Source organism: Microtus pennsylvanicus, chromosome X (genome assembly GCF_037038515.1).
Source record: "Microtus pennsylvanicus isolate mMicPen1 chromosome X, mMicPen1.hap1, whole genome shotgun sequence".
NCBI classification, from domain to species: domain Eukaryota; kingdom Metazoa; phylum Chordata; class Mammalia; order Rodentia; family Cricetidae; genus Microtus; species Microtus pennsylvanicus.
Genome location: NC_134601.1, coordinates 29,564,249 through 29,568,612, shown reverse-complemented (window position 1 = coordinate 29,568,612; position 4,364 = coordinate 29,564,249). Strand labels below are relative to the sequence as shown.

Genomic DNA, 4,364 nt, shown 5'->3' with positions numbered 1-4,364 from the left:
GTCAATAATAACCTGTAAGAGCCGATAAGAAAATAGAGACAAACTGCATTACACATCAAATAACGTTTTCTTCATGCTTTCAACAAAAAATATCCTTTGTAAGTTTCATTGACACTTGGTTCCTGAAGGTTTACAGAAGATTTAATAATTTGATCACAAAAAAATTCGTAGGAATTGTGTTTTAAAAAAATAGCAGTTATAGTTGAATCCAAAAGTGGAAATACTTGTGAATGATCCTGACACACACATCCATAGTGCTGATAGGCTGAGAGATTTCCAAACATTGCTGAATTGGAGACAACCTTTCTTAATGAAAGACAACTATGTTCACGGCTCATACAAATCATTATTAGTAAGATGTCTGTTGATTCAAAACTGAGCTACAGATTCAATGCACTAACAATAAAATTGCACTTATTCTTTTTAAAAATTGAGTTGACAACTCTAAACATTGTAGATTAAATACATGGCTTGTGTAAAAGCCTTAGAAACAGACAAATGTTAGAGAACAGCATTGCCTGATAGGAGACCTCTGTTTGAACCTACAGTAATTGGACCAGCATGCTATTGAATCAAAGTTGGCAAGAAAAAGTCCAAAACCAACAGTCCATCCTCACATCCACACATTTACAGACCACTGCCTATATCGAGTCAACATTTATCCTGTATCCGATGCTGGCATCAAGCTTGTGTGTAGTGTGTGCTGAGAAGAACTGACCATAGTCCTGCTGCAGCCTCCCAGGCACTGGGATTACTGGCATATATACCATGATTGGATTATTGGAGAACTGATGTTTCACAAATAAACAAGGCAATTTGATGCAGAAAGATGGCCTTTCAGGAAGCAATGCTGAGGCAAGTGTATACCCAAACCCACAAATATAAACTAGGACCTACATCATATCATATGTGAAGACCATTCAAAATAGATTAAAGATGTTAAAACATAAAAATCAGCCAATAAATGTCAAACAGAACACAAGAAGAAAATCCCTGTCACTGGGTGCCAGGTAAAGATTTCACAGACAAGACACCGAATAAAACCGTAAATGAAGAAGTAGAGAAGGTGGGATCTTACAATTTAAAATCTCCTGCTCTTCCAAGACATGGATGAGAATTGAGATGATAAGTCTGAGGCTAGGAGAAAAGTTAGAAATACATATATCTGATAAAGCATTTCTATGAATTCTACACAAAACCTCAAATGTCAGTCAGAAAGTAGTCATTGAGACCCGTGAAAGATTTCGGGTGTACTTTTCAAGGGGGCATTGATAGGATCGCCCCCTGTATAGAGATTCATTAGAGATATTAAGGCCATAGGCAGCGTCGCAGGGATTCTGAGGAGAGATCAGGGCCACCTGGCAGGGTGGGCCCACGGAAATGGAAATTAAAATGCCAGACTGGTGCCAAGCACAAAGTGTCCCGCACCTGCAACCCCTCCACGAGACAGCCAAGGCAGGAGAATCACTGAGAGTTCTGAGCCAGGGTAGGACACAGTGAAATGCTGTCTCAAATACAAACAAAACCGCAGATTACTAAAAAGAAAATCCTTAAGCAAGTGCGTATTTTAGTACTCATCTGAGACATGTAGGGAAATTATTGACTAGCATTTAGGCTTTCCCTCTTAAATCTCACCTGTCCTATGGGCGAGCAATCTCATGGCCTTTTCACAGAGAGGGACATGTACAGAGGGGCCAGGGGAGAAGGGGGGGCTAGTGGAGAGGAAGGTGCTCGCTGGTCATCCAGTGGTAAATAAGGCTGGGAATAAATAGCTGAATATTAACTCTTTCGAATAATATTAAAACTGTTCAAATAGAAATCAATTGCTTTCTTTTGTGTTTGCCCAGAGATCTGACTGACTGCAACTTGGAAAGAAGACGGCCCTGCTTTCTCCCTTCCCTCTTAAATCTCACCGATCCTAAGGGCGAACAATCTCATGCACAGAGTGGGAAGTCGGGATCACAAAGTGCTCATTTGGCCTCATTTCCCTCCTGCTTGCTCTCCCACAACTCCCCTCCTGGACAATGGCTCTAGCACAGCCCGGTACAGAACAGCACAGGAGGAGGCAGAATGGTCCCAAGTCTCTCTCCTTCTGGAGATACACAGGCTGCAATCCCCAAGATAGGAGTAGTCCTACTTGGTTCTGGAATCCCTGCATCTGCCTCCCAACTTTCAGGAAGAATCTGGTACTCACCTCCTGGAATGCATAAGCTCAACTCAGTCCAAACACCAGGAACTGAATGCTGCTTTCAGGACATTGTCCAGTCGCCATTTGAAAATGGTCGCAATAATGACCCCGGTTTCTATGACAACCGCAATGCTACCGCCCCCTTAGTAACCAGGAATGGCTCCGCCCAGCCCTCACTTTCTTCCTCTCAGAGCAAGAACTCTTCACCCTTGTTTTCACCCAAGAAAGCATACTCATTATCTGAGAAACTGTCCCCACTACGAAAGCAGAGCTTTCTTTTTTGTTCGCTCTGTGAACAAAACATGTCCCTTGAAGCTTGCCCACGTTCTACTCACCAGACCATGGCGGTGTCTATGGAAATGTCGTCACAAAAATGAACATTGCTGTCACAGTGACAAACGAACAATTTCATCCAATAATTAGCTATGCATATATGACCGCATCACGGGATTTTAAAGTCTGGGACACCTTGTACAGAAACATCCTAAAAAGAACAGTCAAAGGTTAAAATTATTGTTTTGGAGATGCCGGGGCTCGAACCCGGGGCCTCATATATGCGAAACATGTGCTCTACCTCTGAGCTACATCCCCACACCTGGTAACAGCCTCATCAAAGCCCATGTGAATGCAGAGACACCTAGCCAACATTTAGAGACTGCAAGGGTCTGCATCCGTTCCTTTAAGCATATTGGATTCCAGGTTAAGTTTAGTGTTTTGATAGGATTCTTGGGACTTTTCTTGCATGAGAAAACAATCTATTTTTAATCAAAGGAAAAATAATAACAATAAAAATAATAAGAACAACAATAATAACAACAAACCTTATGCTCTTTGAAGCAAGATAAGCTAACAATGAATGATACTTTGAATTACTCAGTCCCATCAATTTTTATTCAACTTTACTTTGCAGGTGGTTCATCATGCCACTATAATGCGGAATTAATAATTATATGTTGCTGATATGCAGTCATATCTGAGAGTATGAGTAGCTTCCTTAATCCTTCTCTAGCATAGTTCGTGTCTCTTTTAAAACACTCCTTAGTTTCCGGGATTGAAAGGCAGTTTTTATAATCTTGGTCAGGCTGCTCATTTTGTTTCTTAACTTTGACAATACTGTCCATCACTCCATTTATGGCAATAACTAAATTCTGCGGTAGCTATTGGTTCATAAAACCCTAAGGTGCTGTCACTTTCTGCATGTTTATGTATCTCACCACACACTTTGTAAGTTTCAAAAATGAGAGGTTTTCTGAAATATGTCCTCCTTTTCACACATCATCTAGTATATGTCTCAATATACAAAATCATTAAATAAATATTGTATGTATGTTCAGATAGTGAGAAAAGTGAGTATTTTTTACAAGAAAACAATCTATTTTTTTCATTTACATACCAATCCAAGTTTCTATTCCCTCTCCTCTGCCCATTCCCTCCACTTACCCCACACCCCACCTTCATACTCCTCAGAGAGGGTAAGGCACATTGCCCAGAGGAAGAAGCAAGGCCCTCCCCACTATATCCAGGCTTAGCAAAGTATCCATCCAAAGAGAATGGTTTCCAAAAAGTCAGCACCAGCAGCAGGGATAAATCCTCATGTCACTGCCAGTGGCCCTGCAGTCTGCCCCAGCCATAAACTGTCACCCACATTCAGAGGGTCCTGCTTGGTCCCATGCTGGTTCCTTCCCTGTCTGGCCAGAGTTGGTGAGCTCCCATCAGCTCAAGTAAGCTGTATCAGTGGGTGTCCCCATCATGGTCTTGACCTCTTTGCTCATATTCTCACTCCTCTCACTCTTCAACTGGAAAAAAATTAATAAATAGTACCTGAGAAAATGCCAGACTATAGAAGACTGAGTCCACACTTAAGACATTGCTTAACCTCAACAATTATTGGAATACTACAAAGAATGATATTAAAACAGGGCTTTAATATATAACTTCTAGATAGAGACAAGGAGTAATGGCAAACTGGTGAGCTAGTGTGGGAGACTGAGAGCTGCCTAAATTAAATGAAGACAAAAGCAAAAAGAGAGGGATGGAGGGGTGGAAACAAAAGGTAAATGAGGGCAATTGAAGAAGCAATAACATCTCAGTGCTGATTGTGGTCTAGGTTTGAGATGTTGGTGGATAAGTACTGATAAACAAATGACCTAGAAGTAACAAAATATGAGTCAGTGTA

General features: G+C 41.2%; 1 long non-coding RNA gene and 1 other non-coding gene across 2 annotated transcripts in view; one reads left to right on the top strand and one right to left on the bottom strand.

The window, feature by feature from the left end:
* Positions 1 to 4,364, top strand: part of LOC142840235 (uncharacterized) — an 88,881-nt gene that overhangs the window by 11,517 nt on the left and 73,000 nt on the right. The gene's annotated exons all lie outside the window — the stretch shown is intronic.
* Positions 2,708 to 2,779, bottom strand: Trnaa-cgc (transfer RNA alanine (anticodon CGC)). Its single transcript has one exon. It is a non-coding gene; the product is annotated as a tRNA-Ala (tRNA).